The sequence below is a fragment of the Lissotriton helveticus genome, chromosome 7, assembly GCF_964261635.1.
Source record: "Lissotriton helveticus chromosome 7, aLisHel1.1, whole genome shotgun sequence".
Taxonomy (NCBI): Eukaryota; Metazoa; Chordata; class Amphibia; order Caudata; family Salamandridae; genus Lissotriton; species Lissotriton helveticus.
The window spans coordinates 785,988,414-786,014,204 of NC_136068.1; the positions used below are offsets into that span (position 1 = coordinate 785,988,414).

Genomic DNA, 25,791 nt, shown 5'->3' on the forward strand with positions numbered 1-25,791 from the left:
GCAAAACCACATCAGGTGCTTGTCGTTTCAAATACTATTGCACTATCCCTCTCTTGATCTTATCGCCCACCCCATTGGCATTCCAAGTTAATACAGAAAGTACCCGATCTCTATCCCCCCATATCTGTTTGTAACCCCCTTCTCCAATATACAGATCAATTCAAACAGGGAAGAAAGTTTCAATATCTCACTCATCTTTGTTCGTCTAAGCTTCAGTATGGCCACTTTGCGCAGTAGAATCACAAAACCACATATTGTAGCAATAAAACAATGAACAGTTAAACTCCTCCCTCCTCCCAACTCCCCAATATCTACCCCCCTCCCTGCCCCCCTGCCCGTGGATTTAGAACTACCCACTCCCGAACATGGCAGAGTGCCTCTCTTCCCCCTGAAATGCTGAAAATGCACAGGGTTAGTCAAATCCTGTCTCCGCGTGTACACATCACAATTGTCTTGAATTTTAGCCATCCACTATTCCCATTGTTCTAGTCCATTTCAGATCACATCAGTTAAACCCAACAGTCTCGGTCTATTCACTAGGTCCCATCTTACATATCTCTCACTAATGGCTATCACAAACCGTATCTCCTCCCCCCATACTTGCGCTTTCCTTGAGGCCCCATCTCTCTACAACTGTCTACAAGGGTTGTCACTCCCGCTCCTTCGTCTGAGTATTTTCCTCTGCTGAGCCATTGTTTGTGGCCTCTGTACGGGTGCCTCTGTGTTGGCCAGATCTGCCGGAACGTTCTCTTCTGTGGCCTCCCACAGTGCTCCAGTCTTCCATCCAGTCCCAAACTGCCTCGGGTGACTCAAAGAACCACGATTTACCATCCGATTCCACTCTCAGCTGCGCAGGAAAGAGCATTGTGTATTTTACCTCATGATCTCGCAGTTCCCTCTTCACCGCCTGAAAGCTGAGACTCTGGGCCTGGACCTTGGCCGTAAAGTCAGGAAAGAAGGCCACCTCGTAGTTATCTATTTTCAGGGAGGGATTAGATCTCGCGGTCTGCAGGATAATGTCTCTATCTCGATAATTGAGCACTGGAGCTATAAGGGGCCTCAGGGGTGCTCGCGGCTTCGGTCTCCATCCTGGCACTCTGTGGGCCCTTTCAGTGGAGAAATAGCTGGATAAAGTCTTAGGCTTGAGATGCTTGGTAATGAGATCTTCTACATAGAGGTCCCCCGCCGGCCCCTCGGCCCTTTCGGGAACCCCTAAGATGCGAATATTGTTACGGCGTGCCCAGCCTTCGTAGTCGTCAAGCTGCTGCGACATCCGCTCCTGCTTCTTTTGCAATTCGAGCATCTGCGTTTGAAGTTTCGATGTATCCGTCTGCAAGGCGCTTGTGACTATCTTAAGCTCTTTAACTTTCTCATCTATCTTCCGGAAATCTGCCCTGATAGGAGAGACCTCCACCGTAACTGAGTCCAGCGAGGCACGCACCCCATTGATCGCCGCCATAACATCATGCAAGGTTGGCTCCGTTCCTTGCTTGGAAGCAGAGGTGCCCCTGTTTTTCTCCATCTGCGGCGGTTCGTCTTTCTCTCCTGCCTTGGACCAGGCAAATGTGGCTAGCTGCTTTTGAGCATTAGCCTTAGGACCTTTCCCTCCTATTGCCATGTATGCGAGCCGGTAGGTATCTCCCAGGTGAGGATACAGGGTAACGCTAGGGGTACCTGCAACTCGTTGATAGGAGTGTCAAGACTTCTATGCAACCACCCTTGAGCTATCACCTGTCCGTTGCGTCCCCGGTTTCAGGTTCTCCAGGCTAGGCCCCTCCACTAATTGTAGCTCTCCGCCGTCTCGGTGCAGCTCTGATTACAACCCCTTTCAGGTGTGCCCTTGCACTCCATTCTTGCCACCAAGTTTTATTGCCTCAACCTTGGTTGGATTACACTTCACATCCTTATTTACGAATCAGCCCAGGTCCGGTACATCCTGCAGGCCCCAAATTCAGCTCCAGTTGCAGAAGCCAGAATGTGTCCATTCGCGGAAACCACAGGACTCACGAAGCCTCACTCTGCACTCAATGGATGGAGTCAAGGAAGTCAGCGCTCCGAACACGCAGGATTCAGTTGTGACCCACGGAGCCACTCTACTTCAGGTGCTTTAGGGTGAAACACTCCAAGCCCAGATCGTCCCCCGCTGCCCCCGTTCGCTTCACTGCAATTGAGTGCCTGATATCGATGCACCCACCAGGCCTGTTCACACTCAGCGCTGTCGGCCAGTTCTAGACGCCAGGCCATCCCTATAGGGCCCAAACTAGAAGTGTTTGCCAGTCCCGGAACAACCATGTGTGGCCTAGCCGGAGACTCAGGCCCCGTGTGCAGTCATGGAGGCCCAGCTTTTCTGTCTCCTCAAGCATCCGGGTCAGCAACCTCATCTGGGTATTCACCGTTGGACACTGGACGGCGAAGACCGCTACTTCTTAGCTGCTTCCAGTGTGCGGTATCTATTTCTGAGCTCCCTCCACCAGGTTGCGGGACCGCCTCCTCACCGTCCGTCTTACCTCCTCCGGCACCATTCACTGGACTTTCTTCATTCTAGGCCGCTGACCCAGGGCCTCGATTGGAGTTGGTGCAACGCCTCCGTCAGATGTCTGACCTCCGCAGCCCCTCCTGTTTGTGGATCTCCGGTGCCGAATTGCAGGAGCCGAAAGCGACCGAGCCAGGTCCCACGTCGCCTCAGCTTTCGTCCGGCTCGTCTATTAGGGTCTCCGCACCCTGGCACACTCCGGGCCGGTATTTGCTATCACGGCGTGTGGAACTGCCCGGGCCGCCAATCCGGGGCCTCCGGCTACCGCAGCACTCACCGGGTCTCCTCAGTTTGGGCAGCCGTTCGGAGCATGGCGTCACTCGGTCCCTTCTGCAATGCCACCGAGTCACCCTCCATGTGTGGGGCACCGCTGGACCCCCACTAGAGTACACGGATTCCAAGCACCGCTGTACCCCAGAGGCTGCAACCACCTCCTCTCTGCATTAGGGAGCCGCCATTGCCGCTCCGGCGGGAACACCGGAAAAGGTAGTCGGATTCACCGATCAAGCTGCAAAACCTGCCATTTTTCCCCAGGGGGGGGGTAAGGAACGAGACACAGCACTTGCAGCTTATTTTCAGCAGTGGATGGCACAGGATAGGGCAGGATAGAAGTCAGGGAAACAGGAGCTCACTTAGGCAGCGGCCATTCTCGGTGACTGCTAGCCACGCCCCCGCAGTTGTAAGGTTTTGATGCAGTGGCATTGTAGAAGTGGCGCAGTGACATCTTGTAGATTTCACTGCGTCTCTTTTAAGAGGCTTTCTTGCGTCGGAACGCCCATTCTGCAACATTGTACCTGACGCAGGTATAAATAGACACAGGGAATTAGAAAGTGATGCATCTCCTTAGATGTGTCACGTTGTAAGTGTTGCAACGTGGCGCATTGTTTAGGCTGCCGCTGCGTCACAAAAGTGACACAACGGCGGTGCAAAAGAGTCGCAAGGGGCTTATAAATCTGCCCCTGAATCTGTAAGTAATTTAATCCGAACACCCTTGTTCCTCCTATGGAATGCTCCCTTGGTGCAAAGTAATGCAAAGAGCTGTTTTACGTTACTCCTGGACAACATTCCAGCGCAAAACACTGAAAAGTAAATTCCAAATAAACCTTTTGTTCTGCTCTGTGTCACTTTTGTGATGCAAACGCAGAACAAAACGTTAGTAAATCGCCCCAATGTCTTCTATTTATCCACAAGCTAGGTAAATAGTAACGTGTACCCAGCCTGGACAAATAGTACATAATCTCTGCTATTGAGCCAGCAGCTAGGTAAGTAGTTAAGTTGTCTTGCTATCTGCAAGGTCGCTGGCTAAACAGTGTATAATCTATATTATTTAGCCACCAGACAGGTAAATAGCGATGTTTTTCTGCTATGTGCAAGGCTGTCAGTCTAATAGTAAACACTGCCAGCAGTGCCAGGAAAACAGCAGAGAAAATTAACTATCCTGGCACCCAAATGGCTCTCTGGCATCCGGGTAAATAGCTGTCACTGATTTAGAAGAGCTAATTATTTTTTATTTTTTTTGGGGGGGGGGTCTATTTGTACATGGTGAAGTCAGAAATGTGTAAGTATGTTGCCTTGAATAAAACCTTGTAATATATTGTTATTGCCGATTACACTACATGCACATCGGCAATCTGAATTAAATTTCCATTTTGCAAGTGAATAAAAAATGGAAGGAAAGAAAAAAAAGACGGAGACATATTCTGCCCATGAGTTGGAAAACCCCAGATAGAAAGCCTAGGCCCACACCATATTTTATACGTAGATCACGGAGAAGGTTCATCTTTTACTACTTGTGGGGGAACACTGCCACCCACTGGCGAAGCGTCATTATGCGCCGTATAAGGATGCCGCTCGGTATTTATAAAGGCAAACAAATGCCCACAGAATTCTTTCATAGCCAAACAGCAGACATTGTGCAAAGCAAGATGAGGTATATGTTAAAATGTTCCTCTTTGAAACAAGATTAATATCAGTTCATAGCACCAAAACCCATTTTATGAAATGATTTGTCAGAAGGGTCAATGCTGGGAGTTAAGATTATTTCTTCACAAAATTAAGGCATCATAAAATGATGTCACCGCTAGGAAGCTCCGGTATATATTATTAAGCAACTGGGCAAAAAATAAGGGACATATTATCAAGAAACAGCGTTAACATGATCGCCGCTTTAGCAGCAGAAAACTGCCGCTAAAGGGGCAATAATGGGCTTCATAAGACGCCCTTGTATATTCCCATAGAAGCCCATGTTCTGGTGTGAACATGGGCTTCTATGGGAATTCTCTACGGCGTATTATCAAGCCCATTATCACTGCTTTAGCGGCAGTTTTCTGCCTCTAAAGCGGCGATAATGTTAACGCCGGGCTTGATAATATGCCCCCTAAGGCCCATCTTTATCAAGGTTTTTTTGTCCCCTTGCACCACGCAAGCGGATGGAAGGGCGACGCATAACTTAAATGAGATTTATCAAGCTACCAAGACCACCTTTTGTGGCCTTGTGTGGCTTTATAAATCTAGAGTAATGCAAGACAGATCAAATTACTGCCTTGCGTTACTCTGAGGCAGTAAGATGTGCCATGAGTGGAGCGTGGGCGTTCCCACCCATGCATACTGACACATTCCCAGATGTGCCAAAACTTGTAGACCTCCCCACCAGAGGCACAACAAGGAGAAATATCTTTATTTCTCCTTTTTGTTTCCTTTTTCTAAGTGTGCTGCATTGTGCAGCACTCATAGAAAGAGAAAAATGCCTTTGAGGATTGTTTTGCTGAAGGAAGGCATCCTTTCCTACACAAAACCATTCCTGCCTACAATGCAGGCACCCTTGCACTGTTGTGCAAGGGTGCCTGTGTTGGTGCTAGGAACCAGTTTATGCACCAGCTTAGGCATTGAACAGGAATGTGCCATATAATGTTAAATATGACGCTTTCCTGCCCTGTTACTTTCACCCAGCGCAGCAAGGTGGCGTGCTGCATTGCAGGAAATATTGATAAACAGGGCCTTCTTGGTGACAAGCCTCGGTGCCTGCTTGCTTCTCGAACCAAAATTTGAAAGCTGAGATTATTTAAAATGTTGCAATTTATGAACTATGGGGATGACATTTGAGTAATGAAAAAAGTGTACTTAAAATTGATATTTTCAGTGCCATTTAATGTAATGTAAATTATACATGCAGTAGAGAGGCAGTGGCGAGCTCCATGAAAAGGTAAATGCAGACCCTCTCCCAGTCAAGTAACTGGGTGGGCTCAGCATTTTAGCCAGTAGTGGCACAAGCATTGGCAGAGCCAATAGACCTTGCCATTGGCTTTGCAAATACCTTTTAGCTATGCTGTACATCATGCACTGATGATGTGCAGCATGACTAAATAAGAAAATAGCCTACTGTAGTTCACACCACTCGTGCACACATCTACTAAATTACGTGGCCGCTATTGTTTCTTTTTATTTGCCGATCCAATGCGATTTGAGGGTGAGTAGAGGTAATGAGAGGTAAGGGTGACTTGAGGGTTCAGAGGTGGCTAGAGGGTAAAGGGAGGCAACGGTGGCTTCATGACACAATGGTGAATAGTGGTAAGGGGAGGCCAGTGTGACGTGTAGACGTAAAGGGTGGGGAAGGTGTTTTGATTGCATAGTGTGATATGGTTCAGCCTGTCATTGTACGGTATGTATGGTATTGCCCGTCATTTTATAGTATGGTATGGGTGGTTATTGCATGGTATGTTATGTTATAAGCAGTTATTGCATACTATGGTATAATATGCTATGATATGGTACGGACTGTCATTTGGTTGGAGATGTTAGGGTATGGTAGGGTTTTCTATCTATACTACTATTATAAAGCGAGAACTGGGAACCTTTAAGGCGGGTAAACTCCAGAAGTACACCACCAATCACAACACCCAATACATCGTTGGAAAGGGGAGGTCCAGGAGATGGACATAGGCTATACATCACCACACCATATACATTAGGGGGGGAAAGAACGTTAGGGAAAAAGTAGTCCATATGGGCGTATGCATACAGTGATTATCCACGCAGCATTCGGCGTCACAACGCTTGCGAGTCGCGCAATGGCGTGTGGGCGTGGGGTTACGTAAACGCGGCGTTCGGTGTCCGGACAGGAGCGCTGGAAGGAGCAGGGGACCGACACCCGACATGCGGAAGTGCCCAGCTGATGGAGTGCCCAGCGCGGGGAGGAGCCATCGCATCATTGAGCGAATGCATTAATTAATTACAATGCAAATATTGTGAGTAATTCAATTTATTATGGATTCACACTTTACATGTTTGACGGCGTGTAAGGAATCACACTTGACCGTGTTAGCAAAACGCTCTTTCGCGCTGTCCGTGTAAATGGAGCAGGCTGTGAGGTCAGACGGTGCCATTTGCTTCTCAATCTTAGCTGTGGGGGGCCTCAGACATGTAGACCCCGGCACGCCCCATCGCAGCTTGCACCTCTTCACATTATCCAGTAGAATGTCTCCCATTCCATTAAAATGTGCACCCCCGCCACCTTAGGATCTGGCACCCTCTGACTGTCGCATGGCACTATCTCCCCAAAACGATAACACCCCCGCCCGCTGCAGGATCACCACAACAACAGTCAAGTGAGCCCTCCTTCAGACAGCGCGGTACACTCCAACTGCACATCGCCAACACCTGCAGGGTCAGAACACCTGGGCGGGCAGGGGTGCGGAGCCAGTTCAGCGGGCCTGAGTAAAGTATGGGTTCGGACAGGCACTTCAGAAGTGCCCAGCTGATGGAGTGCCCAGCGAGGGAGGAGCGGCGGGGAGGGAGGAGCGGCGGGGAGGAGCAGCGATGCTGGTGGGGGAGGAGCGGCGATGCTGGTCAGCACTCTCGCAAAGCCTACCCGGACAACGTCGGGACGGGCTGCTAGTTATATAATATGGTATATTATGGTCTGTTATTATAAAGTAATTTAGGATGTGGTATGTCATGGACTGTTATTGTATTAGTATGATGATGGTGTTAGTGAGGCGTACAACTTATGAACTGCTAACAGCAAGCATACACATGCAGTTAGGCAAGTGCCATATCATGAGTTGGTACAATTTTAAAACCTGTAACTTACACTGGCTATCCCAAATTGGTAAGGAGGTTGGGCGACAATACATGGAATGTGACCAAAATAAGGACAAGTCATACACAAATGCACCCTTAGTGAATGCTACAGCATGTGACTTTATTAAAAATGTAATGAATGGGGTTGTTATGCAGCTTGAACAAGAGTGGCCAGAGGAAAGTGGCTTATTGGAGAGTGAAGTTTTGAAATATCTGGGAAGCAAACAACGAGCGAGGGGATCTGTGGATCCAAAACAAAAAATGAAAAATTAAGGGGCATGAAAACAGCTCAAAAAAAGAGATAGTACTGCATTGGAGCACGTAAAACATACAAACAAACAAATAATAATTACTGACAAATAAAAAGTTCCACAATCCGAGCACCTGCAGCGTCAAGAACACTAATCAATAAATCAGTCAGCAACTGACCCATGCTCGAGGCAAGAACAAGGAGATGAAGTGAAGCTGACATTTACAGATACGTGCTCTCCATTGAAAAGTAACTAATAAAAAGGAGTGACAATGAAGCCAACCGATGGTGAGTAATGGATGGGCTAAAAGCACCTTTTTAGAGTTTTTTTTTGATGGAACAGATCATGGCAATTTTAGGTAAGTCCTTAAATTGGACAAAAGAATTCTGTTTCGGAAAGTGGGTGGGAGAAAGCAACGCAAATGCAAATGGGATTGGGGAAGCAGCATAGGGAGTTAGTGAGGTTCGCTGAAGGAAATCACCGTGACCAGAGAACAACATGGAGATTGTGGGTTGGGGGGGCTACATAGAGGATGCGGCGGGGAGGAGAGCAACATGTAACATGGAGGGTAGGGGAGAGAAGCAAAAGGGTGAGAGAGAGCAATGTGGAGCTGGGAGGGTGCAAAAGCACATGAATGAGAACGTAATGTGGGTGGGGAATCCACATGAGGTCAAGCTCATCACACAGGAGGTGGGGAGAACCACATGGATGAGAGAAAGCAGTGAAGAGGAGGGAAGAGAAGCATTGTACGACCATCAGGAAAAAATGCACTCTTGTGAAGTTCTTAAACAAAAAGAAACAAGCATTGCATAGTCAATAGGTCTCGCCTTTGGGAACTTATACGTGTTTACCCAGAGATATGGACTTTACCTATGCCTTTAAGCTGTGCTGTACAGAAGTTTGCAGCATGCTGAAAAGTTATAATAAATAAGTATCAGAAGCATTTTTGTTTACTTAGATATGACCCAAAAAGCATTATATACAACTAAACGACCATATTAAAAAAGTATTAAAAATAATGTCTTTAGGTTTTTTTGTCCTTTCAATGCTAGCAACTTGTATCTGCCTGTCCCAACGGTTGCTTGTTGTGTTTTTTTTTGTTATGGGGGGCATAAATAACAGGAGGGTGAAGGTCAGTCAGTCAGAGAGAGTGATTGAGAGAGTCAGTCAGTCAGTGAGAGTGATATAGTTAGTCAGTCAGTGATAGAGTGAGAGTCAGTGAGAGAGTGAGAGTCAGTGAGAGAGTCAGTCAGTGAGAGTGAGAGTCAATCAGTGAGAGTGAATGAGAGTGAGAGAGTGAGTGATTCAGTCAGTGAAAGAGAGTGAGTCAGTGAGATAGTAAGTGAGAGTGAGACAGTGTCTGTGAGAGTGTGAGAGAGGGCCTGTGAGAGTCTGTGAAAGAGTGTCTGTGAGAGCCTGAGAGAGTGTCTGTGAGAGTCTGAGGGAGTGTCTGTGAGAGTGTGTGAGAGAGTGTCTGTGAGAGAGTGTCTGTGAGAGTCTGTCAGAGAGTGTGAGAGAATGACTGAGAGTCTGTGAGAGAGTGTCTGTGAGAGAGTGTGTGAGAGAGGGTGTCTGTGAGAGTCTGTGAGAGTGTCTGTGAGAGAGTGTCTGTGAGCGAGTGTTTGTGGGAGAGTGCCTGTGAGAGAGTGTTTGTGAGAATCTGTGAGAGTGTCTGAGAGAGTGTCTGTGAGAGTCTGTGAGAGAGTGTCTGCCAGAGTCTGTGAGAGTGTCTGTGAGAGAGTGTCTGTGGGAGAGTCTGTGAGTCTGTGAGAGAGTGTCTGTGAGAGAGTGTCTGTGAGAGTCTGTGATAGAATGTGAGTATGTGAGAGAGTCTGTGAGAGAGTGTCTGAGAGTCCGTGAGAGGGGGTCTGTGGGAGTCTGTGAGAGAGTGTCAGTGAGATTCTGTGAGAGAGTGTCTGTGAGAGAGAGTCTATGTGAGAGTGTCTGTTTGAGAGTGTCTGTGAGAGAGTGTCTGTGAGAGTGTATGTGTGAGTGTCTGTGAGAGTGTCTGTGAGAGTCTGTGAGAGAGTATCTGTGTATGTGAGAGAGAGTCTGTGGGAGAGTGTGTTCTGTGAGAGAGTGTCTGTGAGAGAGTGTCTCTGAAAGTGTGTCTTTGAGAGTCTGTGAGAGAGTGTCTGTTAGAGTCTGTGAGAGAGTGTCTGTGATAGTCTGTGAGAGGGTGTCTTTGAGAGTGTGTCTTTGAGAGTCTGTGAGAGTCTGTGAGAAAGAGTATGTGAGAGAGTGTCTGTGAGAGTATGTGAGAGAGTGTCTGTGAGTGTCTTTGAGAGTGTGTCTTTGAGAGTCTGTGAGAGAGTGTTTGTGAGAGTCTGCGAGAGAGGGTCTGTGAGAGAGTTGTGAGAGTCTGTAAGAGAGTGTCTGTGGGAGAGTGTCTGTGAGAGTCTGTGAGAGAGTGTCTGTGAGAGTCTGTGAGAGAGTGTCTGTGAGAGTCTGTGAGAGAGTGTCTGTGAGAGAGTGTCTGTGAGAGTCTTTGAGAGATTGTCTGTGAGGGAGTGTCTGTGAGAGTCTGTGAGAGAGTGTCTGTGAGAGTGTCTGAGAGAGTATCTGAGAGAGTGTCTGAGAGAGTGTCTGTGAGAGTCTGTGAGAGAGTGTCTGTGAGAGTCTGTGAGTGTCTGAGAGTCTGTGAGAGAGTGTCTGTGAAAGTGTCTGTGAGAGTCTATGAGAGTGGCTGTGAGACTGTCTGTGAGAGTGTCTGTGAGAGTCTGAGAGAGTGTCTGAGAGAGTGTCTGTGAGAGTCTGTGAGAGTGTCTGTGAGAGTCTGTGAGTGTGTCTGTGAGAGAGTGTCCGTGAGAGTGTCTGTGAGAGTCTATGAGAGTGGCTGTGAGACTGTCTGTGAGAGTGTCTGTGAGAGTCTGAGAGAGTGTCTGAGAGAGTGTCTGTGAGAGTGTCTGTGAGAGTGTCTGTGAGAGTCTGTGAGTGTGTCTGTGAGAGAGTGTCTGTGAGTGTCTGTGAGAGAGTGTCTGTGATTGAGTCAAGAAGAGCAACACTTTTTCATCTGAGCCAGATATGTGATATTGTCTGAGCACGTGTTTTCCCCATTGACTTGGATTGAGGGAGTACAATTTTAAGCGGGAGGAAGCTGAAGTAAAGCACTTTTTGGCTTTTAAAAATCGATATTCTCCTGCCTAAATCGTGGCTGTTGGCGTGTAAGCCGAATTGTGGCGGGTGCCGGCGTGGGAGCGAATTAAAGCAGGAGTTAGTTTGAACTTCAGTTTTAAAACTAAGGTTATTTTATGTTATTTTTATAGTTTTTTTTATTTAAATGCTGATTTAACCATCTTTTTGGTTTAGCTCTAAACTTTGTGGAACTCTGAATGTTCATGTGTCCATCCTGCTGCAAAATGTAAAATCAGTGAGTAATTGTGATTGATCTTTTAAACAATTACGAGGAAATGAAAAAGTTGAAAAACCGTTAATGCTTGGTCATCCCGCCTTTGGTATTCAGAGCAGTCCTCCTTAGCATATCACCCGCATGTGAGGCAGGCTTGGCACCATTGCAGCTTTACAGGGGGCGGCACCTCTTTTCCCCTGTGGGTGTGAAACTGACTTCTCATAAAGACTGGGGGAGACTACAATGTGTTGGTATGCAAGTGATAAACAAATGGTCAAAAGACATCATTTACACCCAAACAAATGGCTGGCTCTTATTTAACAAGCATTGTCCGCGCGGCCATAAAAGTAACGGCCGCGCGGCCGTGAAAGCAAAAGTGATCGCGATCAAAGCAAAAGACATGTGGACAGATGGCGGCTGCGCGCTTGCACGCTCGCGTGAACACAAGCACTAGGCCAGCCAGTCGCACTTTGAAAACATACCTACTAAAGTCTCTCCGAGCAGCACATGCGCTGGCTCAGCGAGACCTAAAAAGTTGCACCTGAAAGCCAGTAGTTTAAGGACACAGTAATGTATCCATGCACCAGAGGAGGTACAAACCCAATAAGTGGAAGGAAAACCCAGACACACTAATTAATACGAAGCAAGCAAATGAGAGAGACAATTAAGCCAACCAATGGTAAGCAATGTGTGGGCTCTAACCTAACAGTCTGTCTCACAACAAACAGCACATGTACTCTCTAGTAGTTGAGACCTAAGAAGGAAGAAATTAGTCAGGATATGCCATTTCACTCATCCATAAACGCAGATTCATAGAATCTGAAATGCACTTTTATAGAATCAGAAACCCACTCCTTTCTGCAGCAGTCTGCTTCTCTGGATATTTCTGCAGTGGAAAGTGATAAGAGCTGAGAAATTTGAGGAAAGGGGTGTGCCATAGTGTTTGTTATAGGAATAACTCAACTCCCATAAGACGTTTGGGAACTCATAAACAGGGTCCATGTTTTTTATACCTAGAAACACACATACATGTACTTCTACAAAACTTGATGGGATGGGCCATGGAAGGATGTGGCTAAGAGGAGAGCAAAATGGAATGGGTAGGAGAGAGAGAGAGAGAGAGAGAGATCGAGTGAGAGAGAGAGAGAGAGAGAGAGAGAGAGAGAGAGAGAAAGAAAGAGAAAGAGAAAGAGAAAGAGAGAGAGAAAAAACACAAGAACGAGAGAACATGAACAACTTAAGGCCAGTCCAATACACGCACGTGATTACTTCTGGCTTGATGTGGTACACAAGATGTGTCTTTTGCATGATTTTTCTATTATTGGCTCTTAAGGGCAGACAGTGAAGCATCAGTGAAGATACCCCTTGCAGTAGTACCTGTTACTGAACAAGCACTTAAGCACTGTGCTATATTGTATGCTGGCAGGCCCTCGTTGATAAACTCTCCTGAAGAGCTTCAAACAGAGTGAAATATCTATCAACAGTTGCACTAACATATATAGCTATAGTAACTACTACACCTACCATAATACACTTTCATTAGCTAGAGATTCAAGTCCTAAATATAAATCAGATGTGGAAAATGGATCTTATTGTGCTCTACTACTTGGTCTACATCTGCTAAGCAAGACGAGAGAACTAGAGCACAAGAGTGGGGTAGAGAGAAAGAAAAGATAGAGAGAGAAAAACAGAGAAAGACAGACGAGAGAGTCAAAAAGAGAAAGAGAGAGGAGACCAAAAGAAAGAGAGCTACTTAAGCCATGAACTGCATTTCTCAGTGAGTAATTTTGTCTTTCTGCTTCCCACATGAATGGATTTCTGTAAGGAAACGCTGTTTAGTGGCATTTTCCAATCTCATAGCAAGACAAACAGGGTGAACTAGGTGGACCATTGTGAGAAATTGGGTTGGAAACCTACTCAAACAATAGCCACAAACCTTGTCAGGGTGAACCACAAAAAGTCACTAAATTAACCTGTGCTTAATCCTCCGGTAGCTTGCCACAAATGCAGTCAGGCTTAACTTAGAGGCTAGGATTTGATGCATTTCTTTAGTTTGTTGAGATAACCTTTCCCTTGATTTGGGTAAGAGATTGCTCAATTTTTAGTACCTAATAGATTTGTTCTTTTATAGGTATTTCTGAAAATAGGTAGAGTTTAGAGTGGTGTCTTCTAAGTGTTCCTTGGAAGGAATTGTGCCATCCTTCCACTGCATTATTTGTCTTAGCTTCTTTGGACATGATGCTGTTGTAGACATTCCACAGTTGACGTGACATTGGATTACTGTCTCTGTCCTGATTGGTGCAGGCGACTAACCACAGTATTTTCAAAAGAATCCATTAGTGGGGCTTGTCTGTTTCATGACTTTGGAAATAGACAAATTAAATATAATGTTTATTGGCTGCTGTTATGTGAATGTACGCTACAGTTATTCGTTTTTTTAATTTCATGTGCAAATTCTAGGTTAGTTAAGTATTCTATACTCAAGGTGGATTTTGTAGGTGCTTCCACATACTCTGGTTGAAGTGATAGTGGCACTCCTGAATTGCACTGTGTGGGTAGGTTTTTAGTCTAGTGGAAATCACTGCATATTGAAAAGCTATTCATACTTTTTAGGGTACTACTTAGTTTGTTGTTTTATTAGTATTTGCATTTCATTGTAAGTTGCACTTTGTTCGGTAACTGCATACTTTAATGGAAGGTTTATATTTTTATATTGACTATGTATTGTATATTTGACTGAATGGTGGAGTGCACAACTTAGGTATGCCATCCATTACCATGTATTACATTTTGTTAACATTAGTAAATTGTTGTTAGCAGCATAGATTATAATTCTTTCATTATTTTGATTGCTATGTAATAAAAAGGTATTTTCTTAAGTGCGGTTAGTATTGCTATAGTATCTATTTTTCTTCAGATTTTTTATGTGCTATTGGTGTTTTGCTTGATGTTTTCAGTGTTCTGGAAATTAATCTTTTTAGATCTGGTATGCCAGGCCTGCTGACTGTTCAGGAAGATTTGGAATTATATTTGTAAGTATAGTTCCTGTTGACTCTTGTGTGCTTGTTCTGGATTGTTTCAGGTTCTGTAGAAAGTTCCTGACTTCTATTTCTGTAATATTAGGGGAGTGATTATGTTCCCTATTACTTTCTTTAATGGGATTTTTTTGTGGCAGCCCTCTATAGCATGTGTTAGATTTATAGTTAGTGTAGTTCCAGTGTCTTTTTCACTCATAGTGCTCTCCTTACTATGTTCATATCCTCTATAATTTATTAGAACATTGCAATATTGAGAGCTCTATTGAAAACAACGGAGTGCTCCGGGTTTCTAATGGCCAGTAGAAGCCAAGAGCTCCAACTTTCCAAAGTTTATTCACAGCTGTTCCTGTGAAGAAAGGCCTCATGGAGCCGGAGGGGATTTCAATCCCTCGGGCTCCATGAGGCCTTTGTTTTACAAATTAGAACATTCTGCCCTTGGGGAGCGGAATGTTATGCTAGCCTTAGAGCCCTCTGTAGCAGCTCGCCTTCAGTTTGGGCCTTTAACACTGGAGTGGGCCTTTAATGGCAGGTAGAGCCCGCTACAGGGGGCTCTAAGGCTATAATGACAAATTCCCCTGTTAGTACGTGATGTATGTTGTTGTTTCTGATGTTTCATGTGGGGTTTTAAAGTAAAAAAGATATCTTAGTTATTTTAAAATACAATAAGTATTATAATATTTATATTTATATTTTCACATTGTAGCTGGAATGTTTACTTATGTTAAAAAATAAAAATAACATTAAAATAAATAATAAACAGACACAACTAACATATCTCTTACTCTCAACAGATTGCAATAAACGAAAACTGTTACCAGAAACAGCACCAAACAGCCTTGCAAAATAAAAATCTACAAACAAACGAAGCAAAGACAACATGCAAAATGTAAGTAAACTTAGGGGGATATTCTCAAGAACGTGTAATAATCATTGAAAAATGAACCTAACACAACACACAACATCGCAGATAATCGCGTGAAAATTTTGCTGTGTTAACCAAGTATTCACAACAAGGCGGTACCATTCGATAGTCTCGAGATAACACGTCAAATGACTGTGTTAAAATCATCGACATGCCGCAAAACTGCGAAACACAAATGCAAAAAAAGCTGCGATGAGGCCAATAGCGATACAAAAATCCGCGAATACCAGCAACAGGCCTGCAATTCACACACGTCAGGCGGGAACAATCACCATAAAAGTAGGAAGAAAACAGACAAAGTAATGCCAAACAACAGTGAAGCACAATGGACATTGCCGGAGCCAGTACGGAGGAGACCCAGAACCCCAGAAGCCCCCCGGAGGAGCAGCCAGGGACCTCAGGAACAGGGAAGGCCAAGGAGAAGAAGAGTAGGAAGAAGTGGTTCAGTCCGCAGGAAAACAGGATCCTGATAACAGAGGTGGTAGAACACCATCAACAACTGTTCGTCACCTCCACTGTGTCATTGGCAACAAACAATTAACTATGGCAGTCCATCGTGGACAAGGTGAATGCAGTCGGAGTGCTGAAGAGGACAATGGATGAGGTCAAGAGGCACTGGAATGAAGTCAAGCGCAAAACTAAGCTGAAACTCGCCAACAACCGGAAGACAGCAATGCAGACTGGAGGTGGGAGTCCTGCACCACAGGAGGAGCTTGGCGAGATGGAGGAAATGGTGTCCACAGTCATCAGTGTGGAGACGGTGGCAGGAGTCAGGGGACCGGACAGTGCTCAACATGACCAGACACAACAGCACCAGGGTGAGTAACGACCAGGGACTGGGGGGACGGTGGGAGATGGGCACAATGGCACACATGCACAATGAAGTAAAGCACATCTGCGGACAAACCATGCCCCAGACCACCAACTCCTACCAAGAGACCAATATACCCAAGTTTGCTACATGTCAGCACTGTACAAGCACAGAAGTCAAAGGCAAATTACATGAAAGAGAGAAAGGGCAGCAAAATCAGAGCTGCAGGGGCGACTCCCCCAAAATGCAGCACACACACATAACATGCAGAGCACACCAACACTGACAACAATGTTGTACAAACCGCAAAACACCTACAACAGAACACAGGGCACAACCAGTGCCGCTTGGGGGCAGACCCTGGCCAATCACGTTTGGCATTGCAGGGAAATGTGAGTTAATAATGTACAAGTACAAACACACACACGTCTGTTGTCGAAATGTCCACTATCCCCAATCAAATAGGCAGCTCCTCCCAAACAGAAACAATGTACCAAGTCATGCTGTCTGTGTGCAAACATGTACAATGCGACAACATATATGTGGACACATTGTTAAACTCCATCTCCCCTTCACATTTCAGAGGGAGAATCAACACCTCCTGCAGAACAGCCCAACCCTCTCTTCTCTGATGACGAAGAGGACCACCGCAGCTTCGACTCCGATGCCCTCCAACAACTCGTGGACAGCCTATGCAGCCCACTTCCAGGAGCTGGGCAGCCCAGAAGCTATGAGGAGATTCCACCCCTTGCACAGACCACACAGCAGGTAGCACCCACCACCACAGCTGCCTCCCAGGACCCCCATGAAGAACACTTGGCCTTCCAACGCCGTGTGGTGGGGTGCCAGGAGAATCTGGCAGAACAGGTGCAGGTGGGACCACTCAGGGTCCCTACCGGACACCCACAGTCCGCTCCATGCTCTCCAAAGGACCATGGCTGACATCGCTGGAGCCCTGACTCAGAGAATAGAACAACTGTCGAGTGAGAGTGGCTCTAGCGATGTCACACAGGAGTTGGGAAACATGCGGAGGTTAATGGAGAACATGGAGCGGGCAAATGTGGAATGAGCATTTGCCACGGCTGCACACTAGCGAGTGGTTGCTGGGTTTCTCAATGACCTCAAGACCATCTTCATGGCATTGCTGCCACAAGGCCTGGCGAGTATGCATGCCGCTGCTACCACTACATCCGCATCTCCGCCCCCTGAAGTGTCAGTGCCAAACAGTGCGGCAGACCTTCCACCTTTGGCCACTGATGTGTCACTGCCACACAGTGCTGGAGACAGAACACCACCACCCACACATGAGGCACATGAAACAGCAGAGGATGAAGATGCGGATGAATCTACCCTCTTGGTAAGAAGGACGCAGTAGCATGCATCTCCGCCATAGGGCCGGCTACAGCTTGGTTCTGCCTCTGCATCATCACCTTCCACTGTCTGCCGATGCAATCTGCGACACTCACCTTGGACCTCGACATGGCCTGCCATATGTTTCTTGATTGTCAATGACACAGCAATCTGACTGTGGACTGAACTCTTCCTCTTTCTTTGGACTTGTCATTCCCTGAAGGACTCTGGCTGGCCCTCCAAGGGCCAACATCGTCATGTGGGGTTTGCATGGCCCTGTACTGCTCCAGATGCAACACTCCACTGAATGTGCATTAAACATTCATAATCAAACAGATGTGTCATGTCTATGGTCTTTCAAGTATGGAAGTATGGATGAATACAGGCTCACTGGACTCCTCTTAGGTCCATGTGGCTCATGTCGTAGAACAGGGGTCACAGGGTAACACATTGCTGAATGCGGTTCGGGTGGCGCTGACAACAACAGGGACACATGCATGAGTTAATTCCTTGTCCAGCCCAGTAGGGAACCATGCCCAGGGTCCCAGAGTCGTTTACAAACCCTTACGCAAGACTGGCATACGCCAGGCCACTACACTTACGCTCACAGGAGGGTTTGGCAACGCTACATATCCCAGGTTTTCCTACTAGTGATCTGCTGATCACAGGTCTATTTGTCAGCATGCCACAGCCACTCCCTCACAACTGGTTTACACCCACACCACACCCATCCAGCACTGCGTCACAGGACACGTTACCCTACCAATAAAAAGGGGCGGGCGTACGTGCACGACGCCATTTCCACTCTCTCTCTAGGTGCATCCGTGTGGTGTTAATGTAGGCATGAGGGCCTCGGGCCCTGAAACATCACATTCTCCAGGACCGGAGGTGACATAATGGTGTCCGCTACACAATACCCAATCATACAGGAACCATGACTTTGGGGGCACAGATTTGCTGGCACTAGATACATTGTGGCCGGCACAGGCACACCGCCACGGGACAGTGACTTTCGGTGCACTGAGGTAGGGGCACCTTAAGTGCTGAGCGGGTGTGCAGCCTGTGATGATTCCCCGTCCCAGCGGTCCGGACTGCTCAGGATTTGTGTGCCCTGCTGGACTGCAGTGTAGGCCAGAGCCAGCGGGCAGCAGGGGCCAACTGCCACGTGGCTTCGAATCCCGGATCACAGAGTTAGTGGCACCTCAAGGGCTGAGTGGGTGTACAGCCTGCGATGATGCCAGGTACACTAATATGTCCTCTGCCATGGTGAAATCAAGACCCAGAATCAAATGTGAGACCTGTTGGCCTGCAGAGCGGGGCTGCATGATATGGAGGTTCCCATATTTGAGGGCCCCGGCTTGGGGCTTGTACGGCATGTGGTGGGCCCTCATTGCGACACACCAGTGGTAGAAGGTGAGCAGTGAGGCCTGAGTGCGCAGGGGCGGGCATGCACTGCTGGGCGGCGGGAAGGGCTGGGGTGCAGCTGCCTGGGTGCACAGGGGCGGGCATGCACCACTGGGCAGTGGTTGGGGCTTTGGTGCAGCTGCCTGGGTCCGCAGGGGTGTGCAAGCACCGCTAGGCAGTAGGTTAGGGGCTGGGGTGCAGCTGCCTGGGTGCGCAGGGACGGGCAGGCAATGATGTTGTGTGCAATTGTATGTACTCTGCCATTCATGTATCTGGAATCTGTGTCAGATGACGGATCTGTTTCAGATGTGGGACCTGGTGAACTGCACTATATACCGGCACGTGGTTGGAGACACACCGGCATCAGCAGGTGAGCAGTGAGGCCTGGGTGCGCAGTGCCTGCACTCTCTCTCTCCCTGTCCCTTCTTTTTTTCTCTGTGTCTCTCTCCCCCTCTCTGTAGGTCTATCTCTCTCTCTCCCTCTCTGTCCGTCTTTCTCGCTCGCCCCCTCTCTGTACGTCTATCCCTCTCTCTCCCTCTCTGTACGTCTATCTCTCTCTCCCTCTCTTTCTCTCTCTCTGTAGTACTCTCTCTCCTTCGATCTCTCTCTGTCCTTTGATGTGCGCAAGACACACCTTCTCATCATGATTATTATCTTGCAGGCTGTGACCTACAGATTGTCCCGAGGGGAGCCACCATGTGTCTTCATTTCTGTTCTGTGTTTATTTGACTATATTTTCATTTGTTAATTCGAAGGGTAATGTGTGCAGCTAATTTTTTTATTTTTAATATCTTTATTGCATTTTATTTTTTCCGTTACATACATTACTGGCAACAATATATGTCAGGACTTACGATAATAACATTTGTTTTATGACATTGCGTATATAATCGAAAACATTTCTTTCACATTAACAGCATTCGCGTCGCCAGTGTAAGAGTGCTCATACATTTATATAGCGCCTTGGGCTCCTAGGGCCCGCACACTCTGTTATCTCCAGTCAGGGGTCAGGATCGATCTAGTAACTGCGCCTCTCCAGGTCAATGTTTGATAATGCAGTAAGGCATCCATATACATAGAAGTGTTCTGTTTATATGTGGCATAATAGTTAGTTCACAGTATGGAGCACTTCCTGGGAAAGTCAATTTCTATGTAAATGCCGTATCTGCTCATTAGATATCTGTCTTCATAGCAAACAACCACTTCTAATGAAAAAGAATATTAAATCAGAACAAAGAGATATCAAAGAACTGAAGGAATATATAACTAGTGTGCAATGTGCCATCTGGGCATGGTGACAGCTAGGCCTATGTGCAAACAGTGAATACGGGCCACTACTCTTGTGTGCTATGCAGTGTACTTAAATGCTAGGGTGTCATGTGGCAGAAGCCATGTCTGTGTGATGGCTTGTGAGGAATGCGAGGTCTGTGCTTAGCGTAGTGGTCGTGGTCAGGGTGACCCTTCGATACAGCGCATCCCCTGCCTCTATGCAGCCTGCAGGATGTTTGGTCAAGCATACCGCGCAGGAGGCACCCATAAAGCGGCAGTAGTACGTACTAGGGTTTTGAGCATGCCATCCCAGGACTGCGCAATTGGATATTTTTGCAGCCCTGCCGTCTCTTCCCTAAGTAGAATGGTGCCCTGACTTCTAGGGACCTCACCCAGTGTACTACTTCTGGTGGATCCTTGTGCTTCCATCGCTTAGTTATAAGCCGCTTTGCTGTGATTAGGCCCAGGTCGCGAAATCTGGAACTTACTTTATTGGCCTTAATTCTATTAGAAAACCCTAGAATACAGACTTCCCATGTGCTAGGCACCTCTGTATTAGTGCATGCGGCAAGTGTGCCTGTGAACACGCGCCAGTAGGGTAAAAGCAGGGGACAGGACCATAGCATATGTAATAAGTCAGCGCCTAGGGAACGGCATCTCGGGCATTCGGAGGTGTTGATGTTAAAATATTTATTAATTTTATCTGGTGATAGGTACGCTCCGTGTAGTATGTAAGTTTGTGTGAGTTTGAATCGCGAGTTGCGTGGTATGTGTGTGGCACTATCTAGAACGCGTTTCCACTCCTTATCAGTCCAGGGACGGCCTCTGTCTGTAGTCCAGTGCGCGCGAAGTCTCTGTAGTGGTTTTAGTACATGGATGAGCAGGGCTTGAGCTAGCCAGTGTATCACATGCGATCCCTCCTCCATTACATGTAGATATTGCAATAATTGATGTGCCGGTGGCTCATCAGTTATGTCTCCCCTGGCTAGCGTGAGTGTCCGTATGATGGCTGCGTGCAGAAGGAATTGGCTCACCAGTAGCCCATTATCCGCTGCTAATGTCGCAAAAGGTAACAAGGTGCCATCTGCGTACAAATCTCCTAACGTGTCCACTCCTGCTGCAGTCCAGGTCATCATCGTCATGTCCGTGATAGGGTCTCTACCTCTGGGCGTCCCGATGAGAGGCAACGTCAGAGCATATGGAACCGTGTGTTTTGTAAGGTGAAGACTTCTCTTGTAACATCTATGGGCTAACTCCACATATAACTGCGTTGGTCAGGGAACTTTGCCCAGTGGATGAAACAGCCCGTATATATGAGTCTGCGTCCAGACCATTGTCTCGGTCGCCGTGTCCGTCAAATTTTTACCACATAGCCATTTTGCGACCCATTGTAACTGCGCACCTAAATAGTATATTTCCAGATGGGGAACTGCTAAACCCCCACTTTCCGGGGGTGAATATAGCTTCTGTAATGCTATCCTGGGTCGCCCTGCATTCCAAACTAGGCCTCTGATTAACCCCTCTAATTCCCTAAACAGCCTCACTGGGACATATACCGGAAGGTTTGTTAAATAATATAAAAGCCTGGGTAATACTATCATCTTTGCTAAGGTGATGCGGACCATCACATTGAGTGGCAGCGTCTTCCAGAATCTGTGATCTTATGGAGGAGATAAAGCGAACCAGATTACCCGTCAGTATGTCCACTGGGGACCTGTATGTGTATATACTGAGGTATCTGAATGTGGTCAGATACCAGTCAAGCGCCATCCTGTTGAACATGATATTCGCCATAGCCACATCCCCGCAAAAAGAATAGGCACCCGACTCAGCCCAGTTTACCTTGAGGCCCGATACCGCCTCAAAGCTACGGAACAGTACTGGTATCGTCGGCAGTATTGCATGCAGGTCCTTTACGTACAATAACAAGTCATCCACATATAGGGACACTGCAAGTCCTCAAGGGGATGCCCCAATCCGTGGCACCCTCTTGGAGGAGAGTCACCAGAGGCTCCATAGCTAAAGAAAAGAGCAACAGGGACAGAGGGCACCCTGCCTGGTTCCTCTCCGTACCCTAATTGTGTCAGACAAGAGCTTGCCCATGCAAGCGTGCACTGTGGGGCGTTGATACAGCAGTTGCACCAACTGCAAGTATCCATCCCCAGCTCATATTTAAGCAAGACCGCTGCAAGATAGGGCCAATCCAACAACTCGAAGGCCTTCTCCAGGTCCAATACCAGACAGCCAGAGCGGGGCCAGTTCTCTACTGCATAGTTCTGAATACTAAATAACCTGCAAATGTTTAGGGAGGTGCTTCTGGTGGGAACAAAGCCATTTTGATCAGCATGTACTAGAGTCGGCACAAATGGGGAGATACGTTTGGCCAGTGTGTAGGCAAGAATTTTATAATCTGTATTCAACAGAGCCAGCGGGCGATAAGAGCCCAGGAGATCGGGATTTCTGCCCGGCTTCAAGAGAAATGAATGTAGCCTCATTCTGTGTTTTGGCGTGAGTGTTGAATATTCTAGGGCTGACTCATATACCCGCAACAGTTCCAGCACCTGTATATCTGAATATGCCTTATAAAATTCAGACGGCAGTCCATCGGGCCCTGTGTTTTACCATTCGAAAGAGAATAAATACTGTCCCTCAGCTCCTCCGAGAGCAGGGGAGCACCCAATTCCTCCTGTTGGTGCTCTGCCAGCGTTGGCAATATTAGGGTAGAAAGGAAATCTTGTACATCACCTTCCGTAGCTGTCAAACAAGATCTGTATATCGTGGAATAGTGCTCCACAAAAGCAGGTGTATATCGCTTTGGGTATAAACCATGAATCCTTGCGTATTTTGTATTGCTATCACGGGTACTGTAGCTATGTCCTGTCGTATCAGCCACGACAGCAGCCTAACAGGTTTGTCACCCACGTGGTGGGTGCGTGCAGAGTACTCTGCATAGTTAAGATTGCGGAGACGGTCAAGCAATCTAGCGTGCTCTTCTCTAATACGTTCCAAAGGTCCAGTATTTTCCCCCATCGAGTCTCCCCCTCTTTGGAGCATGTCAGTTTTGAGGCGTGTAAGGGCTGCCTCCAATTGTCTCCGCATGCCCGCCTGTACACTGAGACAGTCGCCCCTGATCACCACCTCAAATGCATCCCATTCTACCTGAGGTGTTGTAGCTGTGCCGGTATTGTCCTCAAAATATTGGGAGATGTTGGCAGCCAGTAGTGTACGAACGGGTGAGTCTAGCAGTAAATCAGGTTGGAGTCGCCAAGTCGGAATTCGTGGTCGAAGGTGTTCCCACAGCATCTCTAAAACAAATGGATTATGGTCAGAGTGCATCCTCCCTAGATAGTAAGCTGACGATACATGGGGTAGTAGTGCCTCCGATAGCATATACCGGTCCAACCGCACATGCAAGTTATGAGCTCCTAAGTAATAGGAATACACCTTGTCACAAGGATAACGGTGCCTCCAGGCATCTCTCAAGTGCCATTGTGTTGCCCAGTTAGTCAAGGCTTTCATGGCGTGGTGTGTACTGGTGCCCGGAAGGGGCGGAAAGGATATGTCCAGTGAGACATCAAGTACGCTGTTATAGTCGCCTCCCAATAACATGGGAACATTGTGCCACGGTGCAAGTATGTGTGATACCCTGTCAAGGAAAGCATCTTGTTCTGTGTTAGGAGCATACAGTGATGCAAGTACTATATGCCGGCCGTCTAGCATGCCCCTAACTATTACATACATCCCTTCTGCATATACCTGTGATTGTGTAATTGTAAGCAGAACATCTGGCCTCCCCCATATAAGTGCACCTCTCGCAAAAACTGAGTACCCTGTTGCATACAGTTGGCCGCGCCAGCAGCGGTGCAAGCGTTGTACCTCCGTTTTGGCCAGGTGGGTCTCCTGCAGTAGAGCTATTTGTATGTGATGTCGTTTGAGGTATGAATATATCTGGTATCTACGTGACGGCGTGTGCATGCCCCTCACATTTCATGTACCAATTTTAAACAAAGACATACGTCCAACAACTCTTCAAGTGAATCCGTGTCCGTAGTGGCCACACAGGTGTATCTATCGAACTTGGCCTAGTGTCACTCATCTTGCCCTGTACGATGACTTGTGGCACATTCCAGTGCATGAGCCCACACATAATGGATGATATCTCATAACAAAACCAAAACAAAAACATAACCATTTTCAATACCAAAAGGGCGAAAATGCAACTAGCAATCGTCCAAACTCCCATATGGAGACAACAGTCAAAACAATCCGGAGGGGTGCATTTCGACCTGCTTTACGTTAGCTGACAATCCGTGCATCTAGCAGCTCGGAGACTCCCCATTATCAGGCAAAATACAGTATAAGTGAGGCTGGCTGCGTATATTAACTGAGATACATTTATTAAATAAGTGATGTACATTGATATCCTCACAATAGCAACAACTCACACAGCAGAAGTCCACCATCCCACATACAGCATGATACCAATCCCAGCTGTGAACGAACATACTGCAGTCATAGCAACGTCCACCAAAGATCCCCATTATGGCAATGACGGCGCAACCCCGCATACACACCCCAATACCTCAATTCGTAGTCTATGCAAAGGCAGGAGCCAGTGGTGTTCATGCTATCAAGACCGCCGTCTGCGGGGTGACATCTGGCTGTTCAGTCGAGTCCTGAGAGTTCTATAGGCCATATATTCGTGTATCATCGCTGGACAAATCCCGTTGGCTAGAATTGGATGCATCCTCAGTCAACAACGAGCTGCTGATTTGTGCTATCGCCTGCAGGACGTCCCGCTGCCCACTGAGTATCAGTTCTGAGTGTGGGACTATAAGTGGCGTGGGCGGTGTCCTTGCTCCTTTGAATCTGCGCTCCCTCCGCCGGCGGCGAAAGGGGCCTTTCAACTTTGGCAGCGTTGTGGCACGATCTCGGGGCTCCGCATTAGTGAAGGTGTCCAGCCAGTCCTCCGCCTCCTCTGATGTGTTGAAAAAATGTGTCTTATCGCTGGCAACCAGTCTTAGATGTGCCGGAAACAGTAAAGAATATTTCAGGTCGTGTTGCCGAAGACGCCTCTTCACCTCCATGAACGAAAACCTCTGGCATTATACCTGGATAGTATAGCCCGGAAAGAACATACTTTTGTGATTGTCAATTTGAACATCCTGGAGTTTCCTGGTTTCCTGCAATATTGAATCTCGATCCCGGTAATTGAGGATCCGAAGGAGCATGGGCTGTGGGTTTGATCCCCTGAGGGGGGAGGCCTCGTCGGAACCCTGTGCCGCGCTCTAGGACAAAGTGTAGTGAAAGGGACCCCTCCGGTAATAAATCTCTGAGACATTTTTCCATGTGTAGGGCGGGATCTCTCCCTTCCAATTGTTTCATTATACCTATTATGCGCACATTATTGTGTCGCGCCTGCCCCTCAGCATCCTCAGCTCTTTCTTCACACGGTTCAGCAAGTCTTGCACATGCTTATCTGTTTGCGTCACCTGAGGTTTGATGTCAGCAAGCGTAGATTCCAAGACAGTAGTGCGATCTGTTAGTTTCCGATGATCAGCGTGCAGGTGGATAAGGTCAATGGATACCTTGTCAATTTTGGATTCCAGAGTGGTGTGGGTCTGGTTGAGTGATTCCTCCAGCCGTTCCATAGCAGCAAGCACTGCATCTAGTTTACTCGCAGTCTGATCGGTGTGTCCCTGCTTCGCCATCGTTTCCAGCTTAGATTTGGACGATGGTCGTAAGATCTGCGCTCCCCCCGTCCCAGAACGCGCCCGGGTACCGC

The 25,791-nt window shown here is 47.3% G+C and overlaps 1 protein-coding gene across 1 annotated transcript in view; it reads left to right on the forward strand.

Moving 5' to 3' along the window:
* Window positions 1-6,644: 6,644 nt before the first annotated feature.
* The window catches only part of WNT8A (Wnt family member 8A), a 237,759-nt gene continuing 218,612 nt past the window's right edge, over window positions 6,645-25,791 (forward strand). Inside the window, exon 1 of the mRNA XM_078650682.1 lies at window positions 6,645-6,777. The gene's annotated coding sequence lies outside the window, so the exon portion shown is untranslated. The remainder of the gene's footprint in view (window positions 6,778-25,791) is intronic.